Raw genomic sequence first — 20,491 nt, 5'->3', positions numbered from 1 at the left:
GATCCATCCGAAAGGAATTCAGGCTGTCCCGAGCGAATGGCGTGTAGGTGGCACCGGCATCCCAAATCCGGGTGTGCAGGCAGAGGTCAGCCCGAGGAGACTGGGCTCAGATGCTGCCAGGACTCCGTGGCTGGAGGGAGTCAGACCTTCCTGCTGCACACCTTCCAGACCATCTACTGCCTGGGCCAGGCTTGAAAAGGCAACAGCACAGACATGGGCTAAGAAGCCAAAATGTTTTACTCGGCGAATGCAAGGCTCATTCTCAAACAAGAGGATCATACCACATATTAATAAATATATACATACAAATTGAGTATATGTATAAACTGCTAAAGGGACAAAGGGCAGGTGGAGATTAAATATTGGAAAGAAATTCTTGGCTGTGAGGGTGGTGAGGCCCTAGCACAGGTTGCCCAGAGAAGCTGTGGCTGCCCCATCCCTGGAAGTGTTCAAGGCCAGGTTGGATGGAGTTTGGAGCAACCTGGGATAGTGGGAGGTGTCCCTATCCCATGGCACAGAGCTAGAACAAGATGGTCTTTAAGGTCCTTTCCAGCCCAAACTGTTGTGTGATCCTATGATGATAAATGTATATTTAAATGTAGAATCTGCTTATTAAGTCATCCATGGGATATGTGCACGTCCCTTCTGTGACAGAGCACATACCATTTCACAAAAAGGTTTAATGCACTGCTTGCAAAGCCAATGGTATCAGAAGAAGGAAAATTCTTCATATTTCCCTTCTAAAAGTAACTGTTAGGCTTAAATCCACGTGTTTAAGACTCAGCAATATTATTTCTAAGTTGGAGGTGATGAAGCATGAGCTAAACATGAAAGAACAGTGAATTTTCTATTTTAGTACTTCCTTTCGTGATCAAACCCATCTTTGGTTTTAACTTTCAGAAGCATCTAAAACTTACACAGATTTGTGGGAAAATCTGTTTTGAAGTGAAACCATATGTAACTTAATAGTAAAATGCAAAACAGAAGCTTACAAATTACACAGCTATGACTGGGAGCCAAACAGATTAAAGATTTCAAGAGGTGATTGCACACCTGTAAGACCATATATGAATAACTAAAAGACAGACTTTAAAAGTCACACATGCACACATCTTCTACAGCACAGTGAATATATCTCTGTTCAGATCACATCTGACTGTCCCCTAGGTTTTAGGTAAAAACTCACACAAAATAAAGCCCCTGAGTAGACAAAACCTGTGATTTATAAAATACTCACGGATATTCAGTTATTCTGGGTTAAATACACTGCCCTCCAAGGCCTTTTTCAGCCTCCTGGGATGCTCTGAATAGCAATTATCCTTAGCCAGATTTCTATCTAATTATACTCCCTTCCTTTTTCGTGCTTTTTTTTTTAAATAAAGAAAATCAGAGAAGCTGTCATGAAAACAAGGTCTTCATTCCCTGAGGAAGTCTCTGTTTACATTATTCCTCCCCAGCCAGTAGCTAGAATAGGTATGTTGATGGTGGTATCCACATGTGGTACTTCAAAATTCCAGGCACTCCATAAAGGTTGTGTCTACTCATATCACAGACACTTACAAACAATCTTCAATGTCACCTGGTGAGATGGGGAGGAAAGTACAAATATTTATGGAATAATGAATCACTGTCGAGGAATTAACTGTGTTACCACGAACAATCATAGAATCGTGGAATGGTTTGGGTTGGAAGGGACATTAAAGATCATTTTGTTCCAACCCCCTGCCACAGGCAGGGACACCTTCCACTAGACCAGCCCCACCCAATCTGTCCTTAAGTACTTCCAGGGATGGGGTGCCTCACCACCCTCTCAGTAAAGGATTTTTCACATCCAATCTAACCCTGCTCTCTGTCAGTTTGAAGCCATTCCCTCTTGTCCTGTCTGTACATGCTCTTGTAATAATAACCTGAATAAATAGCCTAAAATCTAAAAGCTAAGACTGAACTTTAATTCTCATGATTCAAGGAATCCAAAGAGGGAGGAAAAGAAGAGGTTTCAATATAGACATTATAGTAGAACTATCTCTGACTAGATTGGTTTTCATAAAAAGAAAGCTCCTGACCTCCACCTCTGTAAATACAATTTCAGCTGGTTGCCATGCTTACTCTGCAACATATGATGGATCATCTCACTTCTAAAACAAGTTTATATATATTTCTTAGCTCTGAGCAGGCTTATCTGCTGAAAAAAAGATGAGAGAGCCCTTTAGTAGTGTTGAAAATTGGGCACACAACGAGCAGTGCAAGTGTGTGAATTTAAAAGGTGATTTTTAAGCTGGGGAGTCTTTCCTCATTGCTGCTGGCTGTGGTTTGGGGCAAAACTCTGGTGGAGAGGTCCACTGGCTGGGTTTGACAGCAGCAGAGCTGTGCATTTGTAGCCAGATTTAACTCTGGGATAAATAAATCAGATTGTGTCCTCAGAGCACCGCTGTAATGGGATGCTAATCCCGGGAAACGGGCTGCTTTTCCTCCACGTGCCTATTACAGCATCAGCATCTCCAGGTTATTCTCACAGGGAGGGGTTAGAAATGCAGATATTACTGCTTTGTGCTTCCTCTCTCCCAAAGTCAAACACCAGAGGAAGAAGTTCATTGCCCACAAGCACTCAGGAGGCTTTCACTTCCCACTCTGGCTGCTTTTGGGGAGCCCTTTTCCCATGACCTCCCATCCATCACCAGACAGTGCTTTCCAAAGCTTTTCTCAGAGGATGTTGCTGCAGGGTACCAGCATAAACTAATATCCTTACATCAGATGTGATTCCACCAGGAACGGATGCGGGTTGTGAGAGGAAAAGATAAAAACTTCCCCCAAACACCTCTGTCCTCGCTCTGCCCCGAGCTGTGAGGAGCAAAGGGACCTACCAGTTTGCCCAAGGGAGCTGCCTGAGTGAGCACCTTCAGGATTCCCCCTTTGCCCAGCTAAGCAAAGCTGGAGCTGGAAACAAATAATTTCCTGGGTGGGGACCTGTAAATCTGTGCGGGGAGTTTCCATGCAGTGAGCCTGGAAAACCACAAGGTGATATATATGTTGTACTCAACAGCTTCAGGACTTCCAGTGCTGTGCCGCTGAGCTGCTCTGCCGAGCCGAGCCACGGCACAGCCCAACCCAGCACAGCCCAACCCCACACGGGTGCTCAGTCCCACAGTTGCTGCCTCAGGCTGGGCTTAGGACGTGCAACTACTGCCCTCCAACACCCACAGGGACTATTTCAGCTCCCTTCCAGCCCTGAGACTTTGCTCTGAGCTGCGAGTTGGTGCTGTGAGAAAATCGCAGGAAGATTTGCTATTCTTAGTTGTCTGTTCTCCCATTAAAATATTGGTGTAATTCTCGCTGGAATTAATGGAATGTGTATATTTTAGAGAAATGTGTTATTACTTTCATTTTGCCCCCGGTATCCTGGCAACAGACACATTCCTAAAATACAGATCGCTAATTTCGTATCTTGTACATCCTTCAGCTCTTGGTAAAGGGTATATCAACCTTCAAATACTCAAAATGCTTTTTTGCTCTTTTACCAACTTGGATTGGGAATTATTCTTCTTGGCAGGCACATCCCTGGAGTGCATCTGGGAATTCATGCTCAGTCTTTAATTGAAGACAATGCCTTTGTCCCTGGAACGGGTAAAAATTAATATTGAAACTTGATTAGATAAATGTGTCAGAATTTGTTTTCCCACAAATGGTCTGTTAGATCTTAATGATGAAAGTTGAGGGCCAGTTTCTTTCTGCCTAATGCCATCCTTTTATCCTGAGCTGTGTGTCCTTCAGCACCCTAAAGAGTTCCTTTTTAGCTGTGATCTTTATGCCCTCCATGTACTTGTTGAAGGGTATCATTCCCCTCTTAGTCATCATTTAGCCAAGTGATGCATATTAAGTTCCTTTAATCTGCACTCATAATTCAGTCTCTTCAGACCTTTAATCATTTTTATTGCTCTTCTTCTGAATTCCTTCCAATTTGTCTGCATCTCTCTGGCAGTGAGGTACCCAGAATTTACTGCCTTATTTTAGATGTGATCTCCCTGCAGCAACGCAAAAGATGTTACCTCCTGCTACTTTTGTCTACCACTGATTTAACAATATGCTGGAATTGTGAAATAGCCAGGAATCAATTAAAATAGATTTTAAACGGTTCAGTGCTCAGAATTACCATAAAGCTTTCGTGGCACTGCACATGAGAAGGCTTGAAGCCAATGGAAACCTGCTGCTTTTGGAAATACCTGTGTGTGACTTCCAGGGCAGGAGAAGCTTCTAAACCTGCTGCATGTGCACAGCTCTGTGAGCCTCTAAAGGAATATGAACTGGGAGTTATGATTTAGAGGACAAATGGAGACAGGTTCAAATTGGCACCAGAAACAGCTCATGTGTGCTGATGGGCCAAGGGTTTGACACTGCTCCTCCTAAAACTCTTTTGTGACAGCACCCAAGGGCTCAGCACAGCAATGGCAAAACTAGGTGAGGCAGCAGCTTGACATTAGGTTGGTTCAGGCTCTATTTAAGTTGTTTTGCTTTGATAAAAAAATTTTAAAAAAAAAGTTTTTGGAAATCTCTAATGCATTATGAGCTTGGATTAACAAAGAGCTCGAGATAGCTGAGCACAGGCTAAATGGGGAAAGATGTTCTAAGACCTCTCAGATCTCTGCTGGAATGATCAGGTCATGGGAAAAGATGCTCCAAGACCTCTCAGATCTCTGCTGAAAGGATCAGGTGGCTTCTCTGTCCCCACCATGTGTGATTCAAGGCACACCTCACTGCCACTGAAGGCAGCAGGAGCTCTGCTCCAGGTTCCTCCTTTCCCATATGAACAGCCCTGGGGTTTCATATTGCTTTTGTGGATAAGGAGGGAAGGGTGTTACTCTTGGAGGAGTTTAGTTTCTGTTACAGAGCAATCTTTTTCCCTCTGTGTCACAGATATAAACTGTCACTCTCCAGATCTATTTTGTGTGTTACTACATTTGATTTCTGAGCCACTGGTAGGGAATTTCATTTATACTCTAGTGCCCTGAGTTTTCACTTTCATGTCGTTTATTACTCCTCCTCCAGCTCCTGGGTTCAAAATGAAGCATTTAAAATTTGATCGGGGATAAGTTCTAATAAGTGTTGGATTATATGTGTACCTTTTCCCTTTTTCCTTAAGTGATTTTTACAATTCTATCTACCTCAAGAAAAATCAGATTAGCTGCAGTTTATAAGCTTTTTTTCTCTGCATCCTCTAGTCCTTCCTCTTTCCCATCTGTTGCTCTTTATTCATGCTTAAACCCAAAATTCCTTGCAAACCCCAGCCTTCAGCAGGGGCTCCAGAGTTATAAAAACAGCTTGTGGCATGAAACACATAGAAATACAAGATACCTCCATGCACATATGAATCTTCCCCTAAAAATTGTTTACATTCTGGATAAACATCTCATATTGCTGGACCAAAAAAAAAAAAAAAAGAAAGAAGACTGTTTCTTTTAGCCACAATTTATAAATATTTCAAGTACCAAGGCTGATTTATTAATGCTGAATTTGTGGGATGAGCACTCACTGTATGAAATCGCTATTTGTTGCAATAGAGGTTCTTGTACAAAGAGTAAACCCTGTCACTGTGTGAGGAGGGATCCAAGGGGGACTCTGGGCACTCCTCACACCTGATGAGAAGTTGCCACCTGGCCAGTGTCAGAGGAGGGAGGGGCAGAGTCTGGAGCCCAGCCAAGAGCTCCCACTCTGCCATGGGGGGATTGTTGGGGTGCTCCTGTGCAGGGCCAGGACCTGGACTTGATTGTCCTTGTGGGTCCCTTCCAACTCAAGATGTGCTATGATTCCATGCTTCTGTGCTTTTCCATGCCTCATTTTAGCCCAAAGGGTACCTGGTTCCAGGAACAGTGAGGTCAGTCACTGTTCCTGTAGGTATGGCATCATCAGTGAGGTCACTGCAGGAGGTCAGCCTGCTTTTCTAAGAGGGTTTACTGGTGTAGAGATGGCTTGTGCCATCCTGCTTTCCTTCGGGAGCAGAGGATGGGCCTTGACCTTGTACAACTGCAAAAAGATGAATTTCCAAGCCTGCTTTTGCTGGATTAGCCTTCATTTTAGATACACAAATAAAGTCATTTAACTTGCAAGATGTTATATGAAAAATATGGCGATAGATCAACTGTCTTTACCTTCAAAGTTATGAAACCCATTATTACAAAGATCAGTCACATACCTCCTTGCTGACATAATGATAAATGTTTTCTCCGAGTGTTATTCTATCTTCTAATTTCAGAAAAATTAATATACCTTTCTTCTGCTTTTTTTTTCTTTTTTTTTTTGCTAACTCAGGCCTTGTTACCAAGCCATTTTAATTTGCAATCATTCTTCCAGTGCACCTGCAATGATGGAACTGATAAACATTTTCTCATATGATAATTTTTAATGACTACCACAGTTGCAGCCTAATTTTAACATTAGAAAAAATACCAGAGGTGGCGGAAGACAGAGAGATAAAACTCAGTCTCCATCACACAAGCAGAAGAAATAGCATGGGAAAGATGAATTTCATACATATATTATGTTGAGCAACCTGGTCTAGTGGGAGGTGTCCCTGCCCATGGCAGGGGTTGGAATGAGATGGTTTTTAAGGTCCCTTCCAACCCAGACCACTCTATGGTTCTGTGATTCTGTGATTATTTACTCTTAATGCATTTTTTTCTGACAGGTTTCCGGTCATACAGTTAAAACGCCGTCATATTCGAAACCGTGAGGAACCCCTCAATTCCCCTTGTCCTCTCCCAGTGCCTAGAAACTGAAACATAAGAGCAGAGCTTCTGCACACTGCTAATATCTTGCTGAATCAGGCAGTTTGGTGCAAAGCCAATTCCTGTGACTCCTGTGGTCTCGCATGAGAAATTACCTCTGTTGAAGAAGCGTTGACCATTTAATATACAGTGCTCATGACTCACCATATATTCAGAGAGCACTTTGAGGTATTTCGATACTGTCTCTGTATTTTTACAACCTGAACATATTCCCTGGAGATTTATTCAGCTTTACATTCTTTTTTTTTTTTTTTTTTTTTCTCCCCTCAGACACATTTCCAGGAGTTTTATGGGGGAGCAAAGAGGGAGCCTAACCAGTGCAGGCGGCTCGCTTAATTTAGCACAGTCCTGTCCTTTCCAGTTCACCCACCTGCAAAACGGGAATAATAATAAGCACTTAAGGGAGAATATTCACATGTCTGGCTTGAGATCTCTAATGTTCGTCTCTCCAGAGGCTCAGCAGAGGGAAATAGCTTCTAATTCACAGGCTTTGAATGGGCTTCTAATGGAGCTTGCTTCTCTTCTGGCAGTAAGGTAGACCAAGTTCTCAGCTCAAGCACCCCTACATCAGGCACTCCAGTGACAAGCCACAATCCAGACACTCTGAGCATCCTCTTTCATGCCTCATTCTGCAAGCACTTCCATGCTCAGCTTCCAGCTGTGGAGCCATATCTGACTAACTCAGTGATTTTCTACATCTGCAAAGTGGAGGGGGTTGCAGGATGAAGGCCACGCATCGCCCCACTGATCAGCAAGGGTGAACAAATGAGTATTTCAACAGCTCTTTATGTGTATTAAGCTCGGTAAAAGCACTATTAATTATCAATATGGCCAGTCATTATTATTTATTAGTGGTTAGAGCAAACTACTGAGACTCACATCTCATGTTTCAGTCTCAAGGCTGCAACTGTGTGATATTGAGCAAGTCCCTTCGCTTCTCTTGTCCTCATTTTCCCTGCCATTAGGACATTTGCATCATCCTTAAGTGTGATGTGAACCTCAATAACGCTTGAAAAGAGCTTTGAGAACTTTCTGGTGAAAAGTGAAATATTAATGTCAAGCATGGCTGTACAGCAGAGGAGGCAGAGGGAGAGTCTCCTCCCTATTCCAAGAGCTCGGAGTGGTGCCATGGAGCACTCCATGGCTCGTGGATTCTACCCAGCAACAGCGAGCAGGGCAGGGAAGCACACCGAGCCAGTTCTCCTCAAAGTGAGAGCCAAGAAGCACCACCAGGGAGTTCAGAGTTGGAAAACCCATCCCTCTATTGCTTTTCCTCTGGATGCACAGGCAAACTGCCCGATGGTAGGCACAAATAGATATTCAGGCATCCAAACACCCGCTTCTGGGCACAAAAATGCAATTTGGGAGTGTGTTTCTCATAGCAGGACTGGCACAGAAATCAATCTTTATTTCTGAAAATCTTCTCTTCAGTGTTTAGCCTTTGTGCTGATTATATGAATCAGATCCCTATTACAAATGAGCCTCATGTCCCAGGAACTAATGTGCTTTTGCTCAAGAACCAAGATTTTCTGCATTTCACCATCATTCTGTTCGTTACCAATTCAGCTTTCCTGGCAATGACAAGAAATGTCCATTTCCCTGGAATATTTCTGGATGGCAAAATTATGGTGTCAGTTGTGGGCAGTTGGTGCTGTATTAGCTCACCAAGGCTGTATTGCCACATTTAATCACACTGTTAGGAAGCCTGGACACCTCCCTTCACGCCTCTGGTTTCTACAAAATCCTTTGGCCATTGTTAATTTTTTCAATTCACTTTTATGCTTAAGACAGTGGCTGCCAGCTTCTGCCTGCTTGGAAATATAAGAGCAAGACAAAATGAAAAAGTGACAGTGACATAAACACTACTGAGAGGCCTTAGTGTGCATTTTAAGGACTGCTGTAAATCAGAGTGAGGAACAGAGACAGATTAGCAATGCCAAAGCAGAGAGGTGAATGTGCATGCTGGGATCTACATATTCCTGTAAAATGCATCTACATTTAATTTATACCCAATGCTAGGGACATTGTAATGTTGAGGGGGGAAAAGGATGTGCTGACAGCAAGGTCAAGCTCTTGCACAGTTCCTCAAGCTCTGCAGGAGTCATTGATGGAGTTAGTGCAGGTTCCTACAGTGATTCAGTCACATTTTCTTATTTACATCTCCCACTCTCTTTACACCTCCCTGGTAGAAGCAGAGCAATAAGTTATTCTAGGTGATCATATGCAATAAATTCTTCACTTCAAATGTCTTCTAACTTCTGTCACCAGGTGTTTGCTGATACTCTCCATCCCATTGTAAAATCCAGCTGCCTCCCCCAAATTGAAAAGCCAAACCCAAATACCTGAAATGAGTCACATATCCACACATACATGTGGTGTTTGAGGTAATGTAGCAGCCTCAGCTAAAGCAAATTCTCTCTGAATTTGACCCCCCCACCAAAAAATTACATTTGTGAAAGTTACATTAGTGCAATGTCAGGTTTGACATCTGCCACCTCCTAAACCAGGGAACTCTAAAGTTAAATGTACCTTTGGAAGTAATGCTTGGCTGCTCTGAGTTACCATCTGTAGTTTTTTACATTACTGTTTATTCTGTTAAATTTATGCCTTAGTGTGCAAAAATGTCCACAAACTATGAAAGCAAATGAGCAATGTGACAGCTCTCAGTGCTGTAAAGACAAGAATTTTGACATTATCAGATTTTTCAGACCTGGAAATCTCAAGGCTTAACCTTATGTAAACTCTTGGGCTTTAAGTTTAAAATCTCTCCTTAGTACTGGAAATCTTGTAATACTTTTTCCCTCTGACTGCACTTCCAGAATACTGGAATTACCTCTCATGTTAGATTAAAACAGTACCTATGTTTGAGAGCTCTTTGTTCAGAATAGATGATTCTCTCTCTTGTAGAACATATAACTACCAGTATCAAAGGCTTCTGTAGGAGTTTTTAGGCCTATAACTACTGCAGGCTGCAAAAAATCATGCAAAAACCTTTGGTGCTCAGTTCCGTGTGCTCCCAATCTCAAATGCAACCTACATATGAACAAAGAAAAATGTTTGGGAAATATACAGGGATGCAAAGGAAACCATAGTTGATGATTTACTTGCAGGTGATCTTTTTTTAATGCAAAGTGGTGCAACATAGAAGGGTGCAAACTTCAGTGTGGTTGACTGATTTATTGAACGAGTTCTACAAAGCTCCTCGAACTTCTCTGGTGGGCTGCAATTTCAGGATTTTCTTTACTTGTCCAGGATTAAAGGCCAGGTTGGATGGGGCGTGGAGCAACCTGGTCTAGTGGAAGCTGCCCCTGCCCATGGGAGGGGGTTGGAAAAAGATGACCTTTAATTTCCCTTCCAACCCAAACCAGTCTATGACTCAGTGATTTGCAGTGGTTTATACCAAGCACTGAGACCACTGGAAATGTCTGATGTGTTTCCCACAGCGATGGAGATCAAACACAGAGATGGTCCACAGCCATTACAGTGTTCCTGACCCATGCCAGGACAACTGCTGTCATCTTGCACAGATGGGCTGGAGACTTGCAGGTCTGATGTGTGGACAGGACATCTGTGCCTTCCTGGAAGCTCCCAGCTCCCTGGACATCAGGCAGTCCTGGGATATAACCTCTGGCTTGGCTTCATTTTGCCATGCGGGAATAAAATCCTGTGCTAGCACAGTCATCCCTGTCATAGAATCATCAGTGAAGCTGGTCTGGTATGTCCTGGCTGCAGCTAAGGCTGCTCTAAACTCAGCTGGTGTATGGTTTTCATAGGGAAAAATGATGTAAAAGGAAAGCTTTTTGGATGAGAAGATGCAGAAGTGCCTAGAAAAGCTGCTGGAGCACCAGCAGCTGTTTCAAAAAAGCAATGTCAGTCTGACCCATATGCTGGAATCTGTGCAGAACCCCAAAAGACTTACACACTCTCTGGAAGGCAAGTGCCCATCTGGTGTCTTCGTTCATTCATTGCAGTGCTGGTAGGCAGCAGAAATACCTCAGGGAGAAGTTGGGGATGAAAAGATATTTTTAATAAACCAGACTGCAGTGATCTATAATAGGAAATAATCATTGAGCCATTTCCACAAATATCTAAATTTCTGTCTCCTACTTTCCCTTCCAGTGCTGGCAGAGAAAAAACAGAAATAAAGGTTTCTTATACTGTAAAGCACTTCAAAAATTTCCCAGTTAGGAGCTTTCTACTGTATCAAGGTCACTGTTAATATTATTAATAATCATTTTCATTTAAACTACTGCAAAGCCATTAATCTGATGAGTATTATTCTTATCTTTATAGCAAAAAGTATTTATTAAAAGCATGTACAGTGAAAATTGGTAATAAGATGAAGCAATGCAAAGTAGAATGCAATGAATCCCTTGGGAGGAATAATAAAGATTTCTAGCTCTTTTTATTCCTCCCAACAACTTCACAGTACGAAAAAAAGCAAGATAACAAAGCAGGCTCGAAGTCACTTATCAGCATTTGCAAGTTCTCTGAGTGTTTATCCTCAGTGAGAGCTGGAGGGATCCATTTCTAGAAAATTATTATTGTCTGCCCTTTGAGCAAGAAACTGTCTTGCTGTTTTTGTTTAATTAAACTACTGCTGTCAATTACTGTCTGCAAATAACTTGAAAGTATTGCCCAGTGAACCTGGGGAGCACTGGGAGTCACCAGGGCCTTGTGAGCTCCCTCAGCACTCCCTGCACATCTATTGAAGGTGGGAGGCGAGAAAATTCCACATTTCTGTCCATTTCCCACTTCTTTCAAGGAAATAAAAATAACCCCTTAATTGTTGTGGCCCCATTGATTGAAACATCAGCATTTCCATCCCAAGTTGAAGCATTTGTTTTAACCCCAAAGGCTTCATGTTTGCTGAGCTTTTCCTCTTGTCCTGGCGAAAGCTCCCTGCCGGGGGGCTGCCTGCTCCGCTCCCCTGGCTCACACTCCTCCTGCCAAACTGGGCACTCCTCTTCCTCTCCCTCCTGGCACATTCCTCTATTTCCAATTTCACAATCAGATTTTATCCCTGCTCCTTTTCTCTTCTTATTTTTCAGGAGAAAGAGCAGTTGGCTTTATGCTGAGCCATTGACCCAGGCTGTCGGGCCGGCAGCTCCGTGAAGGTGGAGCGGTCCCAAAGCTCAGGAAAAACAAAGAGCCATGCTTTGCCCGTACTCTGTGTTCCCTGCAGCTCTGCTGGAGACTTCCTCAGGCAACAAGAATTCTCACCACCAGGCTGCAGCTGAGTCTGGCAAGTGTTGCTGTGTGAAAAAATGACAATCTATTTTTTTTTCTTTTCTGCTGGTCACCAGCTGAGCAAAGGCTCCTGGTGTTTTCTGCTGCTGGAGAGCTGAAAAGGCAACCTCTGATAAACTTTCTGGGCCAACAACCTCTTATTCTCACTGCCACGGTGCACTGTAGCTGAGGACCACATCTTGGCTATTAGTTATTAGGTTATTAAGTCCTCTTCCTTATTCAAAGTCTCCCTTTTTTCATCCCAGTGTTAGCCCAAACAAGTGTGAGGACAACTCTTTATGACATATATGGTCTTAATTGAATTAGGTGAAATTCTGACCAAAGTAACAGGATTCTCAGGAAGATGCAACCAGAGAAGTTCCACCACTAAGTCTGGGGTCTAATTTTTCTTTAGGGAACTCTTATCAGTGGAGTTGAAGGCATTGTGCTCTTTCCAATGGCCACCCACAAAAAAAGGTTGTTCCCCATCAGTTTTGAATGTCAAGGACAATTGACTGTGGGGTAAGATTTTCCATAATGTATGTGGGCTGTACATTCAATATAGTGTGTACCTGGACTCCAAATTTTACTTTCAGGGTGTACAGAGATAAGAAACATCATTACAGTAGAGTGTAATGTTAACTAGGTTTGGTTTTCTCCTGTCTGGTTGGCCCAGCACAGTTCACTGGTTTTGTTTGTGGATAGATTGGACCACTGTTCAAGTATTTACAATCCCTACCATGGGCAGGGACACCTTCCACTAGACCAGGTTGCTCCAAGCCCTGTCCAACCTGGCCTTGGACACTTCCAGGGATGGGGCAGCCACAGCTCCTCTGGGCAACCTGTGCCAGGGCCTCACCACCCTCACAGGGAAGAATTTCTTCCAAATACCCACTCTAACCCTACTCTTCCTCACTCCATGGGAATATATTCAGCCTTTTTAATTGACCTTACTCCCGTTGTCTACACATTACAGAGAGACAGCAGTGCACTCTGGCTTGCAAAGGATGATTCCTATCTTGAATACCTCTGTTCCTGCCTCTCCTGCACCAAACTCCAGCTTTGATCCCACTTATTTGACCAAGGACTTTCCTACGGGGAGGGTGGAGGACTCTCAGTAGGTTCTTCTCTGAACTCCAGTTTTTCTGTGGTGAAGAAAACTTACTTACTCCTGGCATAAAGTCCTTGTATCCCACCCCCAGCTGCTCAGACTGCTTCTCATACCAGCAAGAACTTGGCTCATCACAGCAATCATGAGGCAGATTGGTCTGAAGGGAATGGTGATGCCTGTCTCACAGTGTGCTGGGAATTTTTCTTCCTTTTTCCACTGTAAAGCATTCTTCCTTCCCCAGCCTGCCCTAAAGAATCTAATTAGTGGCCTAATTACCACCCCCATACTATACCCTAGCTGACCTTTTCTGGCTGGTGTTCTCAGTCTGCCTTCCCTTGTCAATATAATTTTGGGGTTTAGGTCTTCAAGGTCTGTGCTACTTCCTCTGTTCATCACTACATCACTGCACTCCACTCAATGGTTATTCTTTTTTTCCTACTCCAGCAAAATTGAACTGTGAAAGCACTGTAAATTTTGAACCTCAAGAGACTCCTCATTAAGCAACAAATAACTCTCTGCACCTACTTGATATTACCCTCCTGCTAGCTGTTTGTCACGACATGCCTTCCTCCCTGCTCAGCCCGCTGTGTCAGTTCCACTCAGCTGACAGAGCTGCTGCTTGCCAAATAACTGCACATTATGGTCTGCTTTCTGGTCCTCTGACTTTAATATAAAGGCAACAGCATCATTTTTATCCTCAGTGAATTTGGTTCAGAGGCCTGTGCTGTCTCCCCGCTGTTATCAGATGTCAGCCAGCAGCATTTCACGGGAGCATACCCCGACACCATCCTGCAGGAACAGCCTCTTATGGCTTCAACACCACTGCTGTTGCTGATGGCATTTCCACAGAAAGAGGTGCTGTCCAAAATAATGAGCTACATTTAGTGCCTCAATGTTCTTCTCCTGACACTGCCCCACCGGGACACCTGCCAGCTGAGGTCCCTCCACAGCCCAGGTCCTGGGAACCCTTTGAGCTCCCACTCCTTTGCAAATCCAGCCTTGCCCTTGGGTTAAGTGGTATCACAGCTCTCTGATAGGTGCACTGTTAATTTTCAAGCCACAGTGCATCTAAAAGCCAGCCACCACCCTGGGAAGGGTGTCATAAAACAAATACTCCTTTCCTGCTGAAATGCATTATTAAAGCCTCTACCCCATAAATCCCAAGTAGATAACACTCTCCATGGCACCTTGTAAAATAAGCAATTTTCTGCTACCGAGGAAGCAAATTCTTTTTCTCAATCCTATCTAAACTCCACCAGCACGGTGACAGACACAACACTGCATCTGAGTTTGGTTTTGACAGCCTCATACATTTCTAACTCTGTCAGCAAGAATAAAGGTTTGAAGCTTTTCACTTTAAAGACCTCTGGAGCAAAATGGAGTTTCTGGGACTGATTTCACCCTTTGTGTCTACCAGACTTTGTGTCATGATGTTTCCCACCATTTCCACCACTGCTTTATTGCAAGGTAGAACTTAAGTGTCGAGATCAAATCTGGACCGAGTTACCTTTTGAACAAAGGGAGTGGAGCCAGGAATAGAAAGATAGACATCATAGTTTGCCAAAAATGTGTTTTTCCACCCCCAGAACATGTCAGGATGAAGCTTACCGTGTATCATACCCTGTGGGTGCTGCTGGGGCAGGAACAGGGAACACTTGCCTGCTGTATCCAGCAGTCCTTGCTAAGACAGACGTGGAGCAGCACTTGGACCAGTCCAGTTTTGCAACAGCAGTGTTTGAGGTGATATATCAATTTTGTCTACATTTTCTAGTTTCCTAATGAATCTGTCAATGTTTCATTTCAATAAGATACAATCTTCATTTTTTCTTTGGGTTTGTTTGGGTTTTTTTTAACTATAGCGCTACATTACTGTTACTTGATGATTATTACATCAGCAAATGTTAACATTTTATTCCAGTCTGGAATGAGAAGAAATTAAGAAATTCCAGCATTCACCTACAAAATGAAACTGCAATTTTCTAAATAGCTCTAATCAGCTACAAGAACAATGTACTATTTTCATCCCTGATGAGCCCATGCAGGTATACAAATTCATTTCTCAGAATCAGAGGTCCATGGGATCATTCACTGCAGAAAACTATGGAATGTCTCTCTCTTGTGCTCATTTCTAGAGCAATCAGCAGAGTTAACTTAGTAGTTCATTGTTATTTTTCTGTTCTTTGGTGCACAGAGTGTATCTCCTGTGTACTGAGAAGCTGCCAGCAAAGCGTTCAGTATCAACAGACCTTACCAAGGTCCATATGTGACCACAGATTTTAAATACAGATATTTCCTTTTCCTTTTAAAGCTGAAGTGAAATTCAAGAAATCTTTATCTACATTATCATATATTCAGAGACCAGCCTGAAGCCAAAAGAAATTTGTTTCATGTTATGGGTGAAAAAATGGCTTGTTCTACAGCTCAGCAAAGACAGACTACTCAGCATAAATCCCTCGTGCTAAGGCCCCTGCTCCTCATTATCAATAGAGAATTCCCAATAAGAAGAAAAAGTATTTTCCTTTTCCTCCTCATCCTCACAGTTCATCTCAGGATTGACCACTCTCCAGTGTTGCTTTTCCTCTGATAAAACTTATACCAAGCTGCTTTCACCATGTCTGAGGAAGAAACCCAGGACCCATGTCCATGAGAAAGGACCCACAGTGTCACTCAATCCTCATGAAAACTAATTAAAATTCCTTTATAGGGAAACCAACTCTGGGTTGGTTTATTTTTATTTTTTTTCCAGTCTGCTATTATAAATAATAGCAAGGAAAAACAAAGTTTTAAATTTGTGCAAATGCCTTGACAAAGTTGCGCTTCATCCTTGTGTAAATATTGCTCCTGAAACGCTGCCAAGGAATGGCCTGGAGTGTCTGCAGCCAAAAAAACCCAGACCTGCTCCTATCTGAGCCCATGAGACCTACATATAGCTCATGTTTGTGGTTGGTATTCCAGCTCTTCAAAATTTGCCTCTGAGCCTCTCCTGACTGGGAATCCAAACTGCTGTCCCCTGACTTTGTGTGGCATTTCAGGAGTAGTCACGGCAAGTTTTGCAAGGAAAAATGCTTTTATTAGACAAAGTGGAAAAGCTGGAGAGAAAGGCCAAGCTTTCAAATAAGCAGTTCCTTTCCAAACATCCAGACTTGCATGCCTGGATGCTTATCTGTTCTTTTAGAGTAATCCAATGAAGATAAACTTTCTCCCCATGAAAGCCATTACTTCTCTTAAACCCTAGACCATCATGGCTAAAATACTGTGGCTAACTACAAAGATGATGAGGGAGATAAGGAGAAGGGAATCTGTTTAACTAAAAAGGGATAAATTTATACAGAATGAATAGAAAATAAATAGCCCTCTTGCATAATCTGGCTGTATTCCTCATTTCAGCTTCTCCAGTGGTTGGAGCATGCATTCAAGTGGGGAAGGGAAAAATCCAGTTGGAGATGGTATTTGTAGGATGTGTCTCAGCTCTAAAGTTTCCACTGAATCTCTAGCTCCCATATCTCATTTGATAGGAAACACTAGCTGTTAGGCACAAGGCTTTTCCCAATGCCTCTGGAAATGGGAGGGTTCAATTAACTTTCACGAAAAGTGATGTGGGAATAAACAGGAATTACATGCTTTTCAAAAGCACAGGCTGAAGCTTGAAAGCCTGCAGGCGTTTTACGATCCTGACACTTCATAACCCATGAGCTTGCAGATGTGAAGAAAAAATTACAGATGAACTTGAATTTAAAAATCCCATAGGACAATCTCCTTGTTTTTCATGAGGTATCCAGACTAGACTTTTCACTCCAAGGTAGTGCTTACATTCATAAATCCATATGTAGGATGAACTGCTGAAGATCTACCTACTGTTTTCCTGAGTAGGAGAATCATCTCCTCTTATGCCAGGACAAGGGGGAATGGCTGCAAACTGCCAGAGGGCAGGGTTAGATGGGATATTGGGAAGGAATTCTTCCCTGTGAGGGTGGGGAGGCCCTGGCACAGGTTGCCCATAGAAGCTGTGGCTGCCCCATCCCTGGAAGTGTTCAAGGCCAGGTTGGACGGGGCTTGGAGCAACCTGGGATAGGGGAAGGTGTCCCTGCCCATGGCAGGAGGGTAGACTAGATGGTCTTCAAGGTTCCCTAAACCATTCCATGATTCCATGGTAAGTAGGCTAAGGAGAAACCTCCAAAAAAAAAAGCTTAAAAACCTTCTAAATCCCACTCCTGAGTCTGTACTGCAAATGTGACTGGGACCATTGTCCAGCTCATCAGTGCTTTTTAGTACTGCAAATACATGTAAGTGGTTCATTACTCTTACAGATATCTGCAGATGATTTTGTGATCATAAAATCTGGAACAGGGCAAGTTCCTGAACATTCCTTCTAGTGCCAGGGAAGGTAAATGCTGGGAAGCACTATATGCCAAGGAATTTTTAGTTGCTCTGCTGCAGCCAGCACTTTTAGTATCTCTGTTACAGCCATCAATAGATATTTGAATGAGCAGAGCTGGCATTGCACCATCTTCCTGCATAGAAAACACTCTGATGTGGTTTTTTTTTTCCAAGTCCCTGTTGTTGTCCACGTACAGGAAAAAAATCTAGTTATGGTTCAGTGTAACACTAAATGTTAAACTCTTGAGTTATGTACAAATTCCAGTAGTCAGAAGTACAACAGGCAGAGAAAGAGAAAGGGAGAGATCTATTTATAATGGAAATCCACAAAAGAAGCTAAAATTAAAAGAAAAAAATCTTATTTTAAGAGACAACATATGGTAGTTAAAATATACAACTATTTCTTTGGCTTCATATGCAACCTGGTCTCACTGATGAGTCCTGTGATATCCCAAAGAATAACTTCCCAAAGGCCAAGAACACAAAAGATTGTGTTGTTTTTGTCCTTTAAACGGTTTTCCATAGTAGCTGCTATTTTCTGTAGAAGCAGGAGAGCAAATAGAGGTCTCCATCCCACGATCACTTCCATGATTCACAAGTATAATTTGCTCGTGTCAAGTGTAGTTCAGGGAAATAAAAGAACTGAAATTGTCAGGTTAAGTAAGTTAACTTTTCTCAGGTTAAAGTAAACTGAAGAGAATGTCTTCCTGTGAATTAAAAAGTTCATATCCATGTACAATTGATGAAGTATATATATAAATATGAAAACCAGTGTGATATCTGAGGCATCTGTCTAATCTAAGCATTCCCTGTCCCATCAGTGGCTTCTTTATTTGGATTTTCCTTTCACCATATGCTGTTGACTCCTCCTCCATCACTGACCAGTAAAGATCACCACTCATGATGGACTGAGGTGACAAGAAACACAAAAGTTTCACACTGAGCAGTGGATTCTGGCACTTGGAGACAACCCAGCCTGTGAAAGATGTGGTCCCTCTGACAGAGGGAAGGTTAAGATGTTGGGAAGAAGAGTTTCCCTGTGAGGGTGGGGAGGCCCTGGCACAGGTTGCCCAGAGAAGCTGTGGCTGCCCCATCCCTGGAAGTGTCCAAGGCCAGGTTGGATGAGGTTTGGAGCAACCTGGGACAGTGGGAGGTGTCCCTGCCCATGGCAGGGGGTGGAACAAGGTGCCTTCCAACCCAAACCATTCTGTGATTCTATTCTATGATTTTGCATTATTTTAGGGCCCTTTAAAAACTTCCTCTATGGTTGTACCTTACTCTGCAAAACCCCCAACGCTGGGATGACAGTTCTCTTCACCCAAATGGTTCCATGTACCACAGTGTGTTCCACAAAGCTCTTTGCCAATGAAGGCATTTAGTTAAAAAAAAAAAAAAAAGGCACTATTTTAGTAAGAAAGCTGAGCTGACAAGCTTTAAGTGTGGGCAAGGCCTTAGCTCCAAGTTATCAGCAGACGTCACTATGGCCAATCAATTGAAGTAGTTAAATTATTCTGAGTTTTAAGGTCAGGAAACAGTGAAACAGTGAAATTGTTGCAGGAAAGAGTATTTTACATAATTCAGCTCTCAGCCCTGAACCAAAAACACTGAGGATAGCCTGGAGGAGATCAATGCCTTTCATCCAGTTCCAAGAGAGTCTGGAAATGCTCACAATTAAATTTGTTAACCATCCTTTAACCTTTTCCCCCTTTTCTTTCCATCTACTCTGGTCTCTCCACATATGCCTCCTTCCTGTTTATTGGTTTAGTTGCTTTTAATAAAAGAAGGGGAGATCACTGTGATGATTTCCCCCATCCTCACTCTGTTAAGGACGGGTTTGCTACAGGCAGGAGCACAAAACTGTTCTGCCACTACTGCTCCTCTTGTCGACACGGTGATCTGGTAGGTGGTTCCTCAACACCTATGAAATCTTCTCATCATGCTTATTGCCTGTACCTGCTGTGTGTGCACAGGATCCCAGCTTTGCCTCCTCTTCCCCAGTGCAACCTGGATAACCAACCCTCAAACAGGGCTTTTATTGCCTCAGGAAAATTAAAAAAACACAACCCCCTCAAAACTGTGGCTCCCCTGCTGTCACTTTGGCTGAGCACCTTTGCGTTTCCAGCATCCACACAACACCTTGTTTAACTTGCCCACTTCCACTTCCAGGAGTGGTTTTCCTCTCTCTTGCTTTGCAATGGGGAGTTGTACACTTTTACAACATAAAAGACCCTCTCCCTGCAGGACTGCTCAGCTAAAAGGGAAATCAACAGTAGCATCAAAAAAAGAAAAGTACCTGGGTGTGGGAACATTCCTCTGCAAAATAAAGGGGTATCTGCCACATCTGTGGGTCACAGCTAACCTGGGAGAGGGGAAAATTATCCTTTCAGAGTGAATTCTAAATGAAAAAAAATAAAAAGGAAATTTTGAATATGAGCAATACATTCTTGACACTTGTATGGGATTTGCTGTCTCCAAATATTTAATTTCAATAAAAAAGTGCTTAATCCTCTTAATGAACTCATTATGTGCTGAGCCCTTTGGTTTGCAATTAGAAACCCAGAAGAAAATGAAGTGTAAAAGTTGGTCTTGTCCTTTCATGTGAATGGAGAGGGTAATTCTGATTTTCTCTGTGGAGTAAATGTGTTCTGCCAGACTAACAAAAGTAAAAATTCATTAAAAAGTGGCACATTTGAGTGCTGAGCTGTACCTGGATGCACAAGAGTCACGTCACTTTTGAGAGAGAGATGTCATCTCCCACACAGCCCCTGCTCTTAGATAACCACCTTTTTAAGCATGTTGATGTTGTTGCTTTTCTTAATACCTTTCTAATTCTACTCTTAATGTTTTTTTCACACTCATGCATAGCCAGGGATATTGCCCTGAAGAATCATCCACTGGGAAAGGATGGGTAAAGCCAAGCCAGTGACAGGAGGGGGGTTTGGTTTTCTTGTAGGATCAAGTAAACCATAATAATGCCACACAACATGTAATTATCACT

This window comes from Manacus vitellinus, unplaced genomic scaffold, assembly GCF_001715985.3.
Source record: "Manacus vitellinus isolate BGI_N305 unplaced genomic scaffold, ASM171598v3 scaffold_40_pilon, whole genome shotgun sequence".
Lineage (NCBI taxonomy): Eukaryota > Metazoa > Chordata > Aves > Passeriformes > Pipridae > Manacus > Manacus vitellinus.
The sequence above is the reverse complement of the archived record's forward strand: the minus strand, read 5'-3'. Positions refer to the sequence as shown.